This window comes from Mus caroli, chromosome 12, assembly GCF_900094665.2.
Source record: "Mus caroli chromosome 12, CAROLI_EIJ_v1.1, whole genome shotgun sequence".
Classification (NCBI taxonomy): Eukaryota; Metazoa; Chordata; class Mammalia; order Rodentia; family Muridae; genus Mus; species Mus caroli.
In genome coordinates, this window is record NC_034581.1 from 24132982 (window position 1) to 24154292 (window position 21311).

Here is a 21311-nt window from a genome sequence, read left to right on the forward strand (position 1 = left end):
TGGAGCACAGAGCAGTTGACTAAACTCTTTAGGTTTCATGGCCCTTCCTCTAGACTTCTGCATTTGTTTTGCTTGTGTTTAAATATGCAGAGCCCCCAGGGGCTAAAACAGCAACCAAAGAGGACCCATGGCTCCAGCTTCATATGTAGCAGAAGATGGCCTTATTTGGCATCAATGGGAGGGGAGGCCCTTGGTCCTGTGGAGTTTTGGTGCCCCCAGTATAGGGAGATGCTAGGGTGGTGAGGCAGGAGGGTGTGGGTGCACCCTCATGGAGGCAGGGAGGAAGGGAGATGAGATGGAATGAGGGGTTTACAGAGGGGAAATCAGGAAGGGGGACAACATTTCAAACATAAATAAATAAAATAACCAATAAAAATAAATAAATAAATATGCATCTGTCTTCTCTTAACCACTCTTCTGATATTTAGACATGCAACAATTCAATAGGAATGCCCCCCATGAGTAGGCTTTGAGACACAGGGACTGACATTTGTCAATTGAATAATGACTGGCCAGAGCAGAAACACAAAAATGTAGGAAGAGGGGACACTGGAGAAGCCAGTGGGCTGAGCTGTAAGAATTGGAAGGCTCTTGACATTCGAGGGGAACTGGACAGACAGGTCAAAGCAGTGCAAATGAGAGGTTTCCGTGAATCTTAATGCTACATGGTGTATGGCTTTTGGGGGAGGGACCTAGAAAAAAACACCATTTACCCCAGATAGCCCAGCCATGACCGAACCAAGGAATGACTCCACCCAAGTGTGCCCGAGTGAACCACGTGTTTACTGGGGTTACTTAAAGGAGCACAGGTGACTCAAAGGCATCTGAAAAGGCAAATCTCCACCTAGCTTAGGTGACAACCCATGAAAGCTGCCTATCTGGATCTTTCTATATACCTTGTAGGCACGTCTTTTTACAGCAACCCTTGATATATATGATCTTGAGCAGGATCCTGCAAATCTTCTAAGTCTCAGTAGCATCCTGAATCTGAGACTTGCCAAGTGTTCTGAGACTTCCTATTCCCTCCAGGAGGGATTGTCAAAGTTCAGAGGAAATAGCTATGCCTTCTGCTATTGGCCTATGCATTTCCCCTCTGGTCTTTCCTTCCTTCCTTACTGCTATAGTTTAATTGTAGTTTTTTAAAGCTCTTGTTTGAAAGTCACATGTTAATGTAATCTGGAGGAGGGGTCTTTGCAAATATTTAGGACTGAGAGAGATCCTGAGAGTCAGTCCTCATCATGCTCTTGGGTGTTCTATAAGAAGGATGGAGTCTTGAGCTAGCATACTACTGAGTCTTGATGAGTGATGTTATAGTAAATGTGGCAAGAGACTTTACTGGATGCTGAATAGACACCAATGTCCTTGGGCTGCTCAGACTTCAGGGCCATGAGCCAAGGAAATTTCAGTTTCTGTTGAACTACAGTCTCTAAAATGGCAAAAGGAAACAAATCAATTCTCCAATTGCATGCTCACGCCAAACATTCATGTGCAGAGCCCACCTATCCTCACTGCTCATATAAATCTTCCTCAATACTGTGCAAGGCCACAGTTTCATTCTTTGTCTCTGTCCCCTATCAGATGCAGGATTGTCAGGGTGGGGCCTTTCCTTTATCCCCGTACCTCATCACCAAACAAAGGAGTGGACATGCCCATGAAATTCATCTCTTGAATGAATGAGCAGCCATTCAGCTCAGTGGAATTTAATGTTTTTTGTAAGCAGTACCCTTCCTATGTTGTGGGGATGGTTTCCTCCGGCAGCAAGCAGCTCCTGGAGATTTAAGTCAATTACACTAAAGCACAATGAGGAACTTCAGCTCCTTGGTCACTCCAGTCCACACTAAATCTCATGTGTTTCTGTTGGCCGTGCTGATGATCAGTGTGTCTTTCCTCACTGCAAGGACTATGAGGCAGCACTGATAGTCCTTCTGACTGCCTAAGGGTCTCGGGCTTCTCTGGAAGATTCTATCTGCTACTTGCAAAGATATGTTGCTCTTTGATTTTAGTACCTCATCATAATGTATCAATACAGTTTATGTCTTCAAATAACTGGATTCCGAGTTCCATTTGCAGTCTTGCTGATGAATTTTATTCTTTCTATGACTCTCCGGCTCCCTGGCTCTTAGCATAGTCTTTATGGGAAGTCATTTGCCCTAAGGGTTTTGTTGATGATGGCTACTCAAGATAAAGGCTTCCCCTGCACACAGCCACAAGTGCAAACACCCTATCCATGGCCACCCAGAATGCAATAACAGTTTCACAGCAGATTTGTCACAATGATGCTAACACAGAGATGGCCTCCGTTTGAGAAGCTTGGTGAAATTTAACTGTTCATGATATTTCAATAAGAACCTCAGAGGTAAGATGTGCTTAGAAAACCCTCAGATTTTAAGAATTGGTCTATGCCCAAGCTTCCTTGCTGAATCAATCTCCTCCATAGGAACGTGGGCTTATCAGCCAAGAGTTCTCTCTTTATTGCTCTATGTCACTGGTTTTCAACCTGAGGGTCATGACTCTTCTGGGGTCCCATATCAGACATCATGTGTATGAGGTATTTGTGATTATGATTCATAAAAGTAGCAGAATTATAGTTATGAAGCAGCAATGAAAATAATTTTATGGCTGGGGCAATGCAACACGAGGAACTGTTGTACAGGGTCGCAGTATTGGGAAGGTTGAGAAGCACTGGCTTTCCATGTACAGTCTTTCCATGTGGCCCTGAGCTCTCCTACCTTGTCTAACATTCACATTGACACTAAAGTCCCAGGCTCATTCTGAAAGTCTCTTGCTGTTAGCTTCAATGTACACAGGCTTGTTGGCCCATGCTCTTCTGGGAGGTTCTTCTGTCTCTGCTCCCCATCTTCCTGTAAAGGCACTGGAATTAGATGTGTGCTATGCATCTGGCTTCAGGTGGGATCTGAACTCAAATCCATGTGCTTTTCTCATGCCAGGCATTTTACTCGCTGAGGCATCTCCACAGCTTCAGGTTTCAACATTTATTAAAAAGGTAACCATTTTCTTTGTTTTCCCATTAAAATTAGGTCACATCTTACCTATTTAAGGGGGGGGGGAGAAATGACTCCCCTTTTTAATGGCCCTCACTATGAGCTGCTGGTAGAAGTATTAACCATCAATTTGAGTGTTACACATAAAACAGCAATAAATATGATATTCATAATCCAAAATGAGCCTCATCAACCATTTCCAAAGAGCACCCCGTTTGTTTAATAGCCTTGCATTAATACATTGCTGTGAAGATAATGGCTCCAGACTGCTCAGCTAATGAGCAGCCTGCCACTGGGTAGACATGCAGCTTGGAGTCATAAGCCTATTGAGAAGGTGAGAAAATGTAGGGTTTCTCCTTCAGAGCTGAAAATAAAAGTATAAATAAGCCGTAAACCTCCATCAGAAGGGATGGGGTTTTGCTTGCAAATTCAAACTGCACACTTCTTCCTGGTTTTTCTCTAAGTCTGAGATTTGTAGGTGAGAAGGTTGAATGTGGACATTTCTTCCCTGGAGGGAGACTTGTGAGCAGAGGGCAGCTGACAGCTCTGCTTTGAAATGCTCTGAGTATCTGTCTGGTCCCATTGGCTCATGGCAGTTAGTTAAATGTTCCATGTAGGTACTGCTGAACGCAACAAGAGCAAAGCTTGCCACAACATCCTGGACTATCTTTTATAAGCTTAGGAATCTCTGAGGATAAGGCCAGTGACAGAGTGTGGCTTTGTCTTCCAGAATTATGAAGACTTAAGGCTGAATGGAAATTGATGGGAGCATTCCTCTTAGGATGATATGAACTTCTCTGAGTCCTCTCTGAGTCTCTTCTCCATATCTCTGTGGCTTCAGTAGAATTCCCTGTGCATCCCTTCTGGAATGGAAACCACAATTAGCCATAAACTAATGTGCATACATTTGTCTTACAGGTCCAGATCATGGAAGGTATGAGTTTGCTCTACCTTATTCCATTTTTAGTTATTTATTTTTTGATGCAATAATTTTGGAGGAACAAAATGAGTGGATTTGCAGGAGAAAAATGCAACTTATCAGCAAGCACAGACATTGAACACCAACATTAAGGAAACAGTTAGCAGCACATGTGTGCCAGTGTGGGACGCCTGACTCGCCAGCAAGAAAGACACCACAATAGGATCCTTCTGCACACGTTTATTGGGAGAGCATTGACTGTGTAGGCGAAAGACCCTGAGCCCTGGGCCTCTCACTCTTATATACTATCAGTTCCCATCCACTCACAGCAGGCCACATCACCTCACCAGGTACGCAGCTTCAGCTAATCAGGGCAGCAGGGGCATATCTCCACCAAAATGGCTTTGCCAGTAACCTGGTACACCTGCGCAGCTCTCACGATATTTGTGGCTTATATTCAGATGTATGAGGAAGTCAGGTGCAAGTCATAAGACTTAGCTGCAGTCCCTGGCGCCTTTGGGACTGCCGCCACACCCGCTCCCCACATGCCAGCATCACACTGACATGTTATCAAGTAACACAAGCAAGCATTCTTTAGTTCCCACCCTCCTGCAATACCCATACCTAAAACTTCAGCTGCCTGGCTGTCTCTTACTTCATGCCACTCACGTTTCATCTGTATTGCAGCTCCCCTGTTCTACTGCCATTACCTCCAGCCTGAATGACTACCTGGTCTTGGCCTGTGTTTTTCTATTATTTTCAGTCTTCAATTCAAAATGACCATACATGTGTGTAGAGGTGCGTGTGTGTGTGTGTGTGTGTGTGTGTGTCACATGCGTGATTGCACTCATCCACATATGCATGTGTGGAGGGCAGATGTCAATATTGAATGTCTTCCTCAATCACTCTTTACCTTACTTTTTTGAAACAGGCTCTTTCACTAACTTCAAGCTCAAACTTTTGTCTGGACTGGTTGGCCAACAAAGTCATGGAATCTTCCTGCCTCCACCTCCCCAGGCTAATTATTCCAGGCTTTTTATATGGGTTCTGCAGATACAGACTCAGGTTCTTCAGCTCTTTAAACTGTGCAACAAGCACCTTGCCCATGTCCCTAGCCCCAAGCTCTCAGAGAGCTAGGTATGGAACTGAGGTTGTCAGGCTTGGTGAGTGTTTGCCCACTGAGCAATCTTGGCGGTCCCCACAGTAGTTTCTTAATGTAGATTCTGATTGATATGCTTTGCCTCAAGCTTCCTTCCTGCCCTGTTTGCAGTGCCCCAGTGGATTCCCATCTACTGAGAATTCAGACCAGACTTTCTGATGGCCCGGAGAGATGAAGGAGCTGGCTCCCTCCCATTGGTCTCTCTCTCTCTCTCTCTCTCTCTCTCTCTCTCTCTCTCTCTCTCTCTCTCTCCACCTAAGTAAGCTTGTTCCTGTCAACTTCTGGCTCCCATGTGTTCTACCAAGTTAGCTGCTGGGGATTTCTACTTCTTGCATTCATTATACTTTACTGATTCCCATCACCAGTGAAGACTCCATCCAGCTACACTGCTTACAACTGCATCCTGATGTGTAGCAAGAATCAGTAAACACCAGGAGGTGGAGTCCAGAGGGAAGAGGGTAGTCAATGGGGACCCACTCTCTCCTCTCCTTCTCCCTCTCCTTTCCTCTGTCACCTTCTCCATCTCCTTTCCTCACTCTCCTTCCAACTCTTAATGCACAGAGCAGCTTAGCTTCATCCCACACTCTTGTCATTGACTTGGGGCTTCACTCAGTTCGTTAAAAGCAATAGAGCCAGGGATCAACGCCTCTCAAACTAAGCATAAAACCAAGTCTCTTTTTCTGTAAGCTGATTTCCTCAGGCTTTTTTTGTCACATCGACAGACAGGAAACTAGTTGACATTTTCCTGGGGCTCCTTGTGAAACCCTTCAGGAGGCTTAATCTTTTTCACTATTTTCTCCTAAGCTCATTAAAGTTCCTGGAGTCCACAGACACAGAGACGTAAAACCCAGATGGAATGAGGGGTGTGGGGCTCTGGTCGTTTCTGTAAGTATCTAGGGGGACTTCCCACAAACAGCTGTTTCATGATGGGAGCTGGCCCCTCTTGTTAAGCCCTTAGAATCCTGTTAATTTTAATTTCTGCTCTCTATGCTGGTATATGTGTGCGAGTCTATACTGCTGATAATATTTTTAATTTTACAGGCTCAGAAACCAGACCATCAAGTTCTGTATCACTATACTGGCTAGTTTGGTGTCAACTTGACACAGCTGAAGTTACCACAGAGAAAGGAGCATCAGTTGGGGAAATGCCTCCATGAGATCCAGCTGCAAGGCATTTTCTCAATTAGTGATCTAGGGGGGATGGCCCCTTGTGGGTAGTACCATCTCTGGGCTGGTAGTCTTGGGTTCTATAAGAGAGCAAGCTGAGCAAGCCAGGGAAAACAAGCCAGTAAAGAACATCCCTCCAAGGCCTCTACATCAGCTCCTGCTTTCTGACCTGTTTGAGTTCCAGTCCTGACTTCCTTTGTTGATGAACAGCAATGTGGAAATGTAAGCTGAATAAACCCTTTCCTCCCCAACTTGCTTCTTGGTCATGATGTTTGTGCAGGAATAGAAACCCTGACTAAGACAATCACCAATATTTATTTCAGGCTGCTGTGTGCTACAAGTAGATACAAGTAAAATCTAACAGTGACTATCACTGGGGCAGTTATGAGTCTTAGACTTTTATCTCAAGTGTGATTGGCTTGTCCTTGGAGAAGAAGAAAACTATAACAAGAAAGGTTGATGACGTTATTGACCTTGGAAAGTGTACTTTTTTTCTTTTAGAGCTGGTTTCTCTAACTTTAATTTTCAACGAATGCCCTCCATGCTGAGCTGCAGGCTCTATACAAGCCCCATGGTTCAATTGCAATCACAGTGATGCATCTGCTCAGGTGTTGGTGCAGCTCAGTTCTCATTGTGTTGAGGGTGCTGTTGCTCTATGGGCTCTCCCTTCTGAAGACAGCTCCCATGGGACTTTTGTTGGCAGTTCATCCATCAGAAACTTTCGTCCAGTGAAGGTTAAACCTGGAAGTGGATTAAGTAATTTTTCTTCCTATTGGCTTTCTGGTCTCACACCCACGCAAAGGAGAGGTTGCTATAAAGTCTTCACATGTTTTGTTGGGTTGGTAGCCACTATAGGAAGGTGGCATTAAAGGAGCTTGTTAAGCACAAACCTAAAAGAGTATGAAGTGCCAAATGCTAGATGGCAAGGGGAAGTAGTTAGACAGTGGAAGATGAGAAGTCAAATCTCCTGAACTGAGTGGTGCATGATGGGAAGTCACCAATGCCTTGATTATCTTCTCATTTGTAAAAGGAAAACTCAGACTCAATAAACTTTAGAGTATATTTTGGTTATGGAAACTCTCTTGTGTGTAGGAGCAGGAAATGTAATTACAAACACAACATACAATAAAGCAATCTCTGAGAAAACATTTATAATTACTCTAGTGATTAGAATAAAAATGCCTCCCCTCGTAGTCCCAGAGAGTGAAGTGGCACTATTAGAAGGTGTAGCCTTGTTAGGGTAAGTGTGGCTTTGTTGGAGAAAGTATGTCACTAGGAGGTAGGCTTTGAGGTCTCATAAACTCAAGCCTGGCCAGTGTGTCACTGTCACTTCCTGCGACCTGCGGATCCAGATGTAGAACTCTCAGCGACCTCTCCAGCACCATGTCTATTTGCATGTTTCCATGTTTCTCACCATGATGATAATGCACTAAATGTCTGAACTATAACCCAGCACCAATTAAATGTTTTGCTTTATAAAAGTTCTTGTGGTCTAGTGAGAAGAGTTTTTTATTTTATTTAATTTATATTTTTTGTTTTCTTTTGTGGGGAAGGTCACAAGGTGAAAGGTGGTATCTCTCCACAGCAATAAAACCCCATCTACAACAAACTGAATAAAGATCGGTTTAAACATTTTTTCTTAACTTTCCACAGCCATAATGCAGAATGTGTTAACTGTGCCACACACTCACATGTAGTGTATGTCTGCTCTCAGAATATAATTTTCTTTTCTTTTGTTCATTTTGTATTTCCACCTCTCTTAAGTAATATTAGAAAAAGAAGAATTCCGAAAAATACTTTTAGTATGGGCAGAAAAAGTGCATATATTTTTACGTTTTAGTAGATACACACTGTGTTACAACATTTCACCTCTGGACTTATTGAGCAAAGCATCCATGGTATTGTATGGATAAATGTTCATGGATGTATGCCAATAAAGCTTTATTTATAAAAACAGAAAGTGAATAGCATTGTGCTCAAAAGGCTGTCATTTACAGACCTCTAACTTTTTTTAAAAAGAAATTATAGACAACTCTTTAAAATAAAAATTCAACATGCTCATTTTACTGAACTTCTAGAGAACAACTTTTAACCAAGCTTTATATGTTTTAAAGATGATCTTAATCACCAAGAATCTTTCATATATTTGTCCTACATAACATGATAATATGAAACATGCATTCATTTGTGGAATGGCTAAATTTAGCTAGATGTCATATATATATATATATATATATATATATATATACACTCACATAGTGTTTTCAAGAGCACAACACATGATTCTTTAACTCTGCTCACCAAGGCATATGACAAATCTCTCAGACACACAGTTCTTATCTAAGTAAGGCTGTGCCCACCCCTGGCCACTACAACCTGTGCAAACTGCTATCCCACACACTGTTTCAACCTCCTTCATCTTGCTGTTAGCAATCTCCTTCCCTCCCATTCTCTGTATTGTGATGAGATGTACATCTCACGATAACCTTTGAACTCTGTGCTCAAAAACTCTTGAGAATAATTGCCAGCAGCAGAATCATCTACTGTCCCTTAGAAAATCAGCACCTTTAAACAACACACCATTCCAAGGTGCCTATGGCCAGGGAATGTGGAGTTGCATAGCAGAGCATCATTTGGATCAAGCTTCTCTCAAAGTTCACCTTGCACAGGACTTACTTTTGAGTAGCTTTGGTGGTTGTATGGGGTTCAAAAGATAAGGGATGTTGCACTGAGGCCTTTTTGCCTTTCTAAAGCAGATCTTTCATTGTGAAGGTTAGTGAGGGAGGGGCATCCTTGTTACTTCATTTTATAAGTGATATTTCAGTATGGTTAGCATATGTGGCCATGAGAGGGAAGCCTGAGATGTAGCCTAACTACCAGAGGAAGGACATGACATAGCTCCTGGGGGACTTTCTGAAGCTGCCCCCTAGAAGGACCAATTGCCCAAGACAGACTCAGGAGTGGTAGGGGTGTGGCTGGGTATGTAGGGGTGGGAGTAGGTAGGTATTGGGTAATGATCTGTGGTTCAGACTTATGGAACTTGGAAACCTGGAAGTATCAGAGGAACCATCCCTCAATCATTTGCCTAACTGAATGGGTTTCTATTTGTAAACAATAGTCAAAATGCTCAAGTTAACATAAGTATGCATCTATAATAAGTCACTTCGTCAAATTGTTCACTGCAAAGGCCCATACAAGGACTGTGGAGACAGTGCAGTCAGGAAAATGCTTGTCGTATAAGCTTGAGCACCTGAGTTAGATCCCAGAACCTATACATGAACTAGGGCTCTCTGGTACATATTTATGATATAGTCCTAGCTCTGTGAAGGCAGATAGGATTCTTGAGATATCCTGGTCATCTGATACAACTTAATCATTGGATGACAGATCCTGTGAGAGAATTCATCTCAATAAAGAATGTGGATAGTTCCTGGGAAATAATATCTAAGGTTGATCACTAACGTCTAAACACTTGTGCACAAATATTTGGGTGCACATGTATATACAGGAATATGTATACATGTTCTAAAATATAGACACAAATACATGTACATACATAAAAGAAAGAAAGGCAGTCTTGATTTCATAGAGTTGATGACTCTTCTAGAGTCTTTTTGTGATTCATTGCTGTGGAACCATCTACAGCAGGAAGAGCAGACCACATCTGTCTTACAAGCATCCTTCTACTACCTTAGAGCTATTGAGGTAACAGATTTGAGGAGTCATTTCCCGTTTCTCTCATATGGCAACACACAAGGCCATTGCTTCATACTCCTGAGCCAAGATGAGAAAAGACATTCTACAGAAGGCTTGCAGCCAGCTTGTGAAGTAAAGCTAGCCTCACACAGTTGAAGACACACTGGCATTTTCTTATCTTTTATTTATGAAGTCTGTTACCATGGATGTTGAAATACCACTTAGAAGACATCTTGAAATTGCTATACATCAGAAACCCTCAGACATAATCCTTTAGGAAGGAGTGGAAATGTCTTGGTGCTAGAGTTGACATTCTGTTTGCTGTCCATGTCCATGTGAATCTTGAACTTGCTCTTGTATGCATTTGATTGAGCGCAAATTCCCATTCAATTTGAGTTTCTGCAAAGACTCATCTCTGGTGAGAGCAACACTAACTCATTGTTAGTAGAAGCCTTCATTTAGATGATTATTGTGTGCTAATGAGGGAATAATACTTATTTTTGTGAGGCCTTGAAGAAACATGTTTCCATAGAAACTGCAAGGCCCCCATTAAATCATTCAGCACCAGAAAAGTTAACTGTACATAGCTGGCTTGATAGCCTTTCAGGCTCAGCTTTTGGATGGAGCCTCTGGCTCACACATGGACCTTCAAAGACCACAATAGCATCGAAAGTCTATGGTAACCTTTCGGCAGCATGGCTGACATGACCAAGGACCCACAGGCTGGCAAAAGGCTCTTGTCTGTTGGGTGGTACATCAACTTGTTTCTTAGGTTGATGACTCTTCTAGAGATTTTTTTGTGATTCATGATGTTGAGTCTCTATTAGGATAGAATATTAGTGTGACATGTGCATATACTTCAATGTTTGGTGACAGGGCCTTTTGGCTTGGCAAAATGGGTGGAAAACCTTATGCCCACTAGCAGCAACTTGAGACCAAAAGATTAGACCTAGAGAGCACAGACCAGGAGATTGAGCTCATGTCCCCACCCAGGGGAGATAAGCACACTCCTCCTAATGTTCTAGACATTTTTAGCTCATCTGTCTCCCAGGGGCACTGGAGAGTTCTCTTCAAAAAATATTATGGTCTGTCTAGATACTGGACCCTGGTTCTTGTTCTGAGTAATCCTTTCCTTTATGACTCTTTTCCCAAGTCTTGTAGAACACACATCTCCCAGTCTGTTCTTCCACAGCTTAGTATTTACTGATGAACATATCTTTCTGTAGTCTTCTAGCATGAAGGACTGTGTCTTGTCTACATCTGATGTGTCAAACCTCAAACACAGCAGAAACCATGTATTGATGAATCCTGAGTGTATCCACTCAGTTGAAGGTTATATTACAGTGTTCATAATGTCAATAATGATGGTATTGAATAGTGGTGAACAACTGTGAGAGTCCCATTAAAGAGAGGACGCAGGAGAAGCTGGCATCCTGTCTGCAAGGCAGGCAATGCTGTTATTCTACGATGGTTGTGTGATTAGGCACTGGGGTTTGAGATGCTGAAGGTCTGCTTATTCTGATCTCATCTTGAAACATACTTGAGGCACATCTGAACATTATTCCATCCCACTCCTTTGACTTCTGTTTTTGATTTTCTGGTTTGTCTTTACTGTGCCTCTCTTCTCTCTGTCCTGTTCTCAGAGTCCTAGTGTGAGAACATTGAGCTCCATCAGAAGTTGTGGGCAGAGGCTGGGTTGAAGTCAGCTGTTTGTAGTGAGTCCTTTGGATGTTGGAGAATTCCTGGCACACCTCACCCTCCATGTCATTTTTGTTCATTATTTCACAGACACACCTGACTCTGGCCTGTGCTTCATGGGTAGTGAAAGATTCTGTAAATTGATCAATGTCTCCTCTCAGAGCTATCCTATGGCAGTATCACAAACACAGTGTGTTTGTCCATAGTACTATGTAGGAGGAACAGTGCAGCAGCCTCTGCATAACTCCTGGGCTGCACAGCCACAATACCATGTCCTGCAGGAGGACCTAATTGAGGACTACCTGAGAAACCAAGGATTGCTGATGCAGACAATACCACCTAATCAGGAACTGCTGTTTAGAAAAGATGTTATCTTGGGACAAATAGGGCATGGGTAGAAGGTCTTAAAGGAGTTTGCAGCAGTGTTCATAGGAGCATGCTGCAAGCTTTCTCACTAGCTCCAGGAGCCTGTGCCATGCAGCCACCTCACTCCAACTTCCAAGGGCAAGTAAGGCTGGGCAGTGGACACTCAAGGACATGGGAAACGTCACTAAATGGGGACAAGTCACACAGGTGGGTAGGAATGTCAGGAACTGTGCTTGTAACATATGCCTGTAATCTTTAAGAGGCTGAAGAAGGGGGGTTGATTACTGTGAATTTAAGGCCAACCCAACCTACATTGTGAATTTGAGGGAAGCTTAAGTGACACAGAAAGAGACCACAACCACCACCACCAACAACAATAACTACTAGGATGGAAGAAAGTGAGGGAATGGAAAACAGAAGAGAAAGAATAAAGAAGGAAGCAGGAAGGGGAGGGGAAGGAAAGAAGGAATGAATAGAGGTTGTGGAGGGCTAAGAGGGAGGGAATGGGAGGAGAGGGGAAATATGAACAGGAAGAATGGAAGAGAAGGAAAAGGGATGCAAAAAGAAGAAGAGGAGAGGAAGGAAGAAAAGGAAGGCAGGAAAGAGAGAGAGAGAGAGAGAGAGGAAGAAAGGGAGGAAGGAAGGAAAGAGAGCAGTAGATTTAGGGTCATAGCTCCAGCTGGCAACTCTACCACCTGATGGACAAGTCACTTGCTCACTGACTTAGGTGTGCTAACCTGGAGCTCTAATGGCCTTGAGAAGGGGAAGCTGTCTTCCCCTTACACCAGAGATAGGAATACCTCAAAGCTATGCTGCTAAGGGCTTTTGGAGCTATTCAGCTGGTAAAATGCAGCCTTGGCCAAAAATAGACTACAGCTAGCCCTATCCTTGCTCACTTGGGTATATCTGTGTTGATTGGACCAGGAGCCCCTTCACAGATACCAGAAGCCTCTCTGCTTCCCCAACTGTGCTCTGCAGCATTCCAAAGTGTTTTGTTTCAAATTTCCCATGTCTGAAGAGGGACAAGCTTGGAGTCAGGGTGTAGGCAAAGCTTTCAAGTGTTCCATGGTGAACTCAGGTGCTAGGGATCATAGAGTCCCTGTTATAAGGAGGCAGCCGTATGTATTCCTGGCACCCGAGCCTGTGGGGTCAGAACACATCAGAAAGGCTAAGTCCCTGTGGATCTTACTGCTCCATGGAGCAGCTGAGCCTGTGGGCTTCATTGGTAAGACAGACATTCTCTCTGCCAAAAAAGAAAAAACGGGGAGATGTGGGGAGCGGGTGTGGCGGCAGTCCCAAAGGCGCCAGGGACTGCAGCTAAGTCTTATGACTTGCACCTGACTTCCTCATACATCTGAATATAAGCCACAAATATCGTGAGAGCTGTGCAGGTGTACCAGGTTACTGGCGAAGCCATTTTGGTGGAGATATGCCCCTGCTGCCCTGATTAGCTGAAGCTGNGTACCTGGTGAGGTGATGTGGCCTGCTGTGAGTGGATGGGAACTGATAGTATATAAGAGTGAGAGGCCCAGGGCTCGGGGTCTTTCGCCTATACAGTCAATGCGCAGCCCAATAAACGTGTGCAGAAGGATCCTATTGTGGTGTCTTTCTTGCTGGCGAGTCAGGCGTCCCACACATTGGAGTCCTATTTAAAAGCAGGCAGGACCACATGCTTGGTAATCCAGTTACATAAAAATGCCCTAGGCTCTTTTTTAGAAGGATTTACTTTGTATTTATCTTGTACTAGACATATATTCATTGTCTCCAAGAACATTGGAATCCATTTTAACTATAGTGCATTTAAATACTAATATTTAAAAGGTGAATTTCCTATTCAATTTAACATAAAAATAATAAAAAAGGTTTTCTATCATACCATAAAACATAGCATCACCTGTGACCTCCTAGTAGCAAAAAGACAATTATTGAGCTTGAAAATTTCATCAACAAATGCACCCCAGACAGGAGAGAGTGTGGATTTTATACTTAAAGGGAAAGGTCTTTTGCTAAAAGAAACACCTGACCCCAGAAGTGTTGCAAGTGTGGCTGCTGTGTCACCTATGCATCAGTAGGTGGCAGAGGGGAGAGAGGCTATGTCTATGCTCAATGTTCTGACCTATGAACACTCCCTGAAAAAAAACGAGTCTGAGGAGACCACACATCCTGTGCCAGGCAATTCCAGACAGGCTCCCATGATGGGGATCCAGATGGAGACTAGAAGAACCGCATGTGGGACTGTGAGCCCTGAGAGTGAGCCCAAGACAGACCATCCTTGCAAAGGGTCACATGGGCAATCTGGGTGAAGAGTCAACCCAAAATGATCACCAGACCAGTGACATGGGAACTTAATAGAGAGCTAGATTGAGATGACTATCAGTCTAGTGCTACACAGGTATTGGGGGACAGACCATGCCCAATATGACCCCTGCCTGGCATCATACTGCATGAGCATAGCACTTCTGAGGCCACTCCTGAGATGACCCCAGATACTCAGAGACCCTGGGTGCCACTCAGAGGAGCAAGTAAGTTGTGTAGAAATGGAAGAAAAAAAGAGAAACAGAAGGATGTAGGTACAATAAAGAGGCAGAAGTGGAGTTCATGAAGGGGCTGGTACTGCAGATCCCAAATTACAGGATCTCCATGACACAGGGCAACAACAGGATATCAGAGGGGTGTCACAGTGAGATTCCAGTATTGACAGAATAGTAGAAACAAGAAGTCTTCATGCCAGATCAAGGAATCATTGCAATAAACATTTGTAAGAAATGAAGTGTAGGTCAAAGGGTATGTTGGACGACACATTGTGACATACTACAGCTTCCACAATGAGATTTTATTTTCTCTGTTGTGGAGAGGTTGGAAGGTGAATAGGAGGGGAGAGGAATGTGACTGGGATTGGGGTAAATGATGTGAAATGTATAAAGAACCAACAATAATAAGTAAATAAGTAAATAAATTAATAAATAAAATGATAAATTATAAAAGAAAAACAATCCCCTCACCTTCTAGTGTGTGTGTGTGTGTGATTCTGTGTGCCTGTTTGTGCATGTGTCTATCTGTGCAGGCCAGAAAACAGTGTCCCTGTCATTCTTTAGGCACTTTCTACCTTTGTGACAGGGTCTTCCACTGCTTTGGATCTCTCCCAGTATGTGAGACTGTCTGGCCTAGAAGTGTCAGGGCACTTTGAGCCTCTCTGCCTCCCCAGAGCTAGAATTACAAGTGAATATCACACACTATGCTCTTTATCTGGGTATTATGGAAGCATCAGGACCAAGGTCCTTGCTTTACAGTCTGGGCTGTTTCTGGAGGGGTCCTTTCCCTCTCTTTCTATTTTCATTCTCTCCTCAGATGCTAACTCCTGCCTCCCATGCACACACAAGCACATACACCCCACACAAACTTAGCACTACCCGTCCAAAGGAAGTGGGCCACTTTGGCTACAGTGGGGCAATTGTTAAATGAAGACAAGAGGCTTCTTAAAAAGCCATACTGAGACATTTCTTGTTCAGATACCATTGACCAGGGTTTTTTCTATGCCAGTTTCATCTCTCATTCCAACTTGAGTGCCTCACTAACTGCATGTGAGGATTTCAGCTCCTCCCTCTGGAGAGAAGCTGCCATGCTATTCACTATTCTCTCACTTTTAACTTCAGGCAGTTATCTGCTTCTCTCCAGAGAAGCTGAGGGGAGGAAGTTCATGGCAGACACCAGCTCATGGAGCTGTCTACTGTGCATCTCACAGAGCCTACTGTCTCTGTAGATCCAGAGTTCCCAATTCTAGTTTAGCTACTGGAGTTGAACAGAATAAATGGCCCCACTCCCATCTAACTACGTAGACTAGTGTCCTAGTCAATTCTGAGCCAAGAACCTCCCTTTCCTTAATGTGAATTAAAACAAAACAAAACAAAGCGAAACGACAGAACCTCTGGTTGGAGTGATAGCTTAGCATCAAAGTGTTAACCTCGCAGCATGAGGACAGTGTTGAATCCCCAAGCACCCACATGGTGTGCACATGTAATTCTAGAGCTGGGGAGAAAAAGCCTCAGGATCCCTGAAACTCACTGGCCAGTCAGCTTAGTCTCCTCAGAGAGTTATAAGTCCAGCTAGAGGTCTTATCTCATAAAACAAGGTAGATGTTACCGAAAGAATGACAGCTTGTGGTTTCTATATGCATATGCACATATGTGTATGTACACATACACATTCACCAGCACAGGTCTACAAAGTTTTATGTGTGTGTGTGTGTGTTTAGATGCACATAAATGCTGGAACTGCAATGGCCTGAAAAGAGTGACAAATCCCCAGAATGCAGTGGTGAGCCAGCCAATGTGGATGCTGGGAACCAAACCCTGATCCTCTGAAAGATCAATACAGGCTCTTAACCACAGAGGCATCTCTTCAGCCCCTCTTCTGCTTAGTTTTAACCATCAACCGTCACATCCTAGAATCACACAGGAAGTATATCTTAACACTAAACTGTTATTGGGTCATCCTGTGGATATGTTTGTAAGGGGTTATCTTGGTTATTATTTGTTGTCAAAACACCAAGACTGGTGTGGGTGGCACTATTTCTTAGATGGGAGTTATTACAAAGCTAGCTGAGAGCAAGTGAGCAAAGATCTCTCTCTCTCTCTCTCTCTCTCTCTCTCTCTCTCTCTCTCTCCCTCCCCCCACCTCTCTCTGTCTGATGCTTCAAGCTCCTGCCTTGACACCCCTTTCATAATGTACTGGGACATGAAATTATAAGCCAGATAACACTCTCTTCCCCACGTTGCACATAGCCTGGACATTTACTTGTCTCGTCAACCAACAGAAATGGTGTAGACCACATGAGAATATCTATAATATTTTTGCTTCAACTTGAAAATAATCCCTGTACCATGACAGCAATGTACAAATATTAACCTAAGTTCTTGTGTGAACCAAGGCTTATAGGTGTGAGGATATCTGTGCTGTTTTTGAAATAGCAGGACAGTATTTTACAGTGCTGTGGGCAAAAGTCATTTGAGTAGCAGAATGTTGGGTTTCAGACCTGAGACAGGGGGCTAAGGTGCATATTTTACACACCAAAGCAGCTCTGGCATCCAGTTTCTCCCAGCATCCCCCAGTCCCTACCTGGCATCCCTGACCCCTGACTGAACTTTCCAGACTGTCCTTCCCAAAGAGGTTCTTCCCCTATATAATCCAGATCCCCCCTCTGTCTCTCTGCTCCTGCAGCTTCTCCTTCTCTCTTTTCTCCCTCTCTCTGCATGTGCTCTATCTTTTGGTCTTCCCTCTCCCCTCTGTCTCCTTTCCCATTCCTGGAACCAGTGAACTTGCCCACTTGAGAGCAATTTCATAGTAAACCTGTATTTGAATCAATCTGGTTTGAATTGGCTCATTTCACAGGAATAAATAAATAAATAACTTATCAAGAATTCTACTTTTTTTTTGGAGTGGCTTAAAATTCATTTCTGCACTCAGCATTCAAGCTGTACAGTCCAAAGACCCATTTTCTTTTCTTTTCTTTTCTTTTCTTTTCTTTTCTTTTCTTTTCTTTTCTTTTCTTTTCTTTTCTTTTCTTTTCTTTTCTTTTCTCTTCTCTTCTCTTCTCTCCTTTCCTTCTCTTCTCTTCTCTTCTCTTCTCTTCTCTTCTCTTCTCTTCTCTTCTCTTCTNTCTTCTCTTCTCTTCTCTTCTCTTCTCTTCTCTTCTCTTCTCTTCTCTTCTCTTCTCTTCTCTTCTCTTCTCTTCCTCTCCTCTCCTCTCCTCTCCTCTCCTCTCCTCTCTTTTTCTTTTTCTTTTTCTTTTTCTTTTTCTTTTTCTTTTTCTTTTTCTTTTTCTTTTTCTTTTTCTTTTTCTTTTTCTCTTTCTTTCTTTTTCTTTTTCTTTTTCTTTTTCTTTTTCTTTTTCTTTTTCTTTTTCTTTTTCTTTTTCTTTTTCTTGTTAATACTAAGAATCCACTGAATCTTTCATGGAAGTTTCAACTACTCTGAGTATTCTTTCTAGAGACACAGTATTGATTCGTCCAGTAGGGGTTTCAGATCTGATAAGCCAAACCCTGGTTCTCATGACCTCTAGATCACACTATCCTGGATATCTTTTTACAGTTGGAAACACTCTGGGCCACACAGTACAGCTCCTATTTAGGTCACAGGGTGTGTTAGTCACTTTTCTGTTGCTGTGATAAAACACCATGAACAAGACAATTCATAGAAAGAAGTAAGAGTTTATTGATCTCAAAGTTACAGAGAGGTAAGAGGCTATGTCCATGGGAGGCATGCCATCAAGCAGGCAAAGCATCCTGTGTGTCAGAAGCTTGAGAGTGCACACCATTTTTTTAAAAAAAAATAATTATTTTATTTATTTACATCTCAAGTGATGCCCCACCTCCTGGTTCCTCCTCTCAGAGTTCTTCTGCTCATCCCCATTTCCCTTTGCTTCTGAGAAGATGCCCATCCCACTGGGTATCCCTTCATCCTGGCGCATCGTCTCCCACAGACAAGGCTCCCCTCTGCTACATGTGTGTATGGGGAGGTGCTTCAGATCAGCCTGTGTATGGTCTTTGGTTGTGGCTCAGTCTGTGGGAGCTCCCAGGAGTTCAGGTTAGTTGACACTGTTGATCTTCCTATGGGGTTGCCATCCCTTTCAGTTCCTTCAATCCTTTCCCTAACTCTTTCACAGGGGCTCCTAACCTCTGTCCAATGCTTGGCTGTGAGTATCTGCATCTGTATTGGTCAGCTGTTGGTAGAACCACTCAGAGGACAGCTAAGACAGGCTCCTGTCTGCAAGCACAACATAGCATCAGTAATAGTATCAGGGTTTGGTGCCTACCCATGGAATGGATCTCAAGTTGGGCATGTCATTGGTCCATCATTCCTTCAGTTTCTGCTCCATTTTTGTCTCTGAATTTCTTTTAGACAGGAAAAATTTTGGGTCAAAAATTTGGGAGGTAGGTTGGTGTCTTCATCCCTCCACTGGAAGTCCTGTCTAAGGTGATTTCTAGGTTCCATCTCCTCAAGGTAGGCCATTTCAGCTAAGGTCACCCATACAGATTCCTGGGTGCTTCTCACATACCAGGTCTCTGGGACTTTCTAGAGGATCTTCCCATCTCCCCATGGCAGCTACATGTTTCCACGCATTCTCTTGGCCCTCTGGGCCTCTCCCCTGTCTCCCTCCCCCCACTTTCACCCCATACTTGATCCTGTCTCCATTCCCCCTCCCCTCTCCTACCCAGGTTCCTTCCTCTTCTATATCCCATGATTACTTTGTTTCCCTATCTATGTGGGACTTAAGCATCCCATAGGCCCTAAGAAGTTAAACAAGAGAGCTTACATCCTTAACAGCAAGCCTGGAGTAGAGAGATTGAACTGGAAGTAACTCCAGGTTCTGTTTGTTTGTTTCTTCTACATCCTGGACACAGTTTTCCCTTTTCTGTCCATCTCCTCCAGTACCTGACCACACCCTGACTTCCCCTCACATACCAATCCAGGCTTTTAATCTCAAAACCCACCATAGTGACACATTGCCTCCTGCAAGGCCATACTTCTCCTCCTCCTCCTCCTCCTCCTCCTCCTCCTTCTTCTTCTTCCTTATTAGATATTTTCTTTATTTACATTTCAAATGTTATCCCCTTTCCTAGTTTCCCCTCTGAAAATCCCCTATCCTCTCCTCCCTCCCCCTGCTCCCCAACCCACCCACTCCCATTCCTGGTTCTGGCATTCCCCTATACTAGGCATAGAGTTCTTAACCATTCCCAAGTGATGCTAGCAACTGGGGACTGAATATTTAAAGGCCCGCGACTAAGGAAGGCATTTCATTCAAAGAAGCACATATGGAGTCAGTGCAGTGAGGCTGTGCTTAGGGATGGCCTAAACACCCAAACCATATGAAACATTTAAAACTAACTGGGATAATTTTGTACCACTACTAATTTTGTACAAAGTGCTCACTGAAGAGCCCAGATCTGTGACATTATCTATTTAAGGAATGTCCTAATATAGGGAATTATATACTTAAGGAGTCAAGGAGGTGAAGATGGTGGAGGTGGAGGCTGTGTGTATGAAACTCACAAGCTTTAATCCATACCTTACTTTTCACACTGTCATGTGGGAACACAGAGAAATCACCGTCCTGCATGCAGGGGCCCATGGCTGAGTTTATCTTCTCATTGCAGAGGAAACCAGGCAGGGGTTCCACTGAGCATGAGCTTCAGACTGTCTATACCCCAGTGTGTGTCTGGAATGTCTTGCCCAAGGGACCTGGGGAGCCTCAGATGGTCATGGTATGGTCATATAGTGTGTATGGAGTTTCTGACCCAAGTGACTACTGAACTGTCAAGACCCTTGACTTGAATTCATATTCAGCACATTTAATTCCTTACCTTATTTTCTCCTATGGCTTTCTCTTCCTCCTCTTTCTCTTCTTCCTCCCCCTCTCCTCTTCTCCTTCTTCTCCTCTTCTTCTCTTCCTCCTCCTCTTCTTCTTTCTTCTTTCTATTCTATGGCAAATCTATCCTTTGTTTTGAGCTCCTCTTTCTTTGGACTGGTCCTGGATTGTCAGTGGATTGCTCCAAAGGCAGTTTTATACCAAATATGCTATGCTTTTTTTTTTCTTGTTTATGCCACTTCTAAATGACTACTTCCTAACATAGAGCCATATATAGCAGACTGACTCCATTACTCTTCTCATTTCTTGGTTTTCGGTTTTTCAGTTTTTGTAATAGAAACACAGCGATTTAAGAGACAACTCCATCATGGATCTGCAGGGAAATTTAACTGTCTAAAAGATGAAGGCTCAACATATTTTAAAAATCTATTTCTCTCTTGAGTCTTCATGGTCCAAGTTTGTCATCAGTTTTTTGTTTTGTTTTTCTTTTAATAATGACATTAGTCCTATCGGAGCAGAACCACTCTGACCATTGCCTGTTAGATCCTACCTTGGAAAAGACCATCAATATGATGCTTTTAATTTTCTTCTGTGTTACTCTATATGCTCATTGAAAGATGCCTGGAGGGAACTTTGCACTAATTATGTTCAGATGTCTGTTTCTGAGATTTCCATCTAAGTCTGGAGACCAACACTCATATGTCTCTTGACCAAGTTATATGAACACCACTTTTTTTTTAATATATTTTATTACGTATTTTCCTCAATTACATTTCCAATGCTATCCCAAAAGTCTCCCATACCCTCCCCCCCACTTCCCTACCCACCCATTCCCACTTTTTGGCCCTGGCATTCCCCTGTACTAGGGCATATAAAGTTTGCAAGTCCAATGGGCCTCTCTTTCCAGTGATGGCCGACTAGGCCATCTTTTGATACATA

At 43.3% G+C, this 21311-nt stretch overlaps 1 non-coding gene across 1 annotated transcript; it reads left to right on the top strand.

Moving 5' to 3' along the window:
- Positions 1-14025: 14025 nt before the first annotated feature.
- On the top strand, positions 14026-14160 carry LOC115032872. The gene has a single exon (XR_003838528.1). It is a non-coding gene; the product is annotated as a small nucleolar RNA SNORA17 (small nucleolar RNA).
- The last annotated feature ends 7151 nt before the right edge of the window (positions 14161-21311 follow it).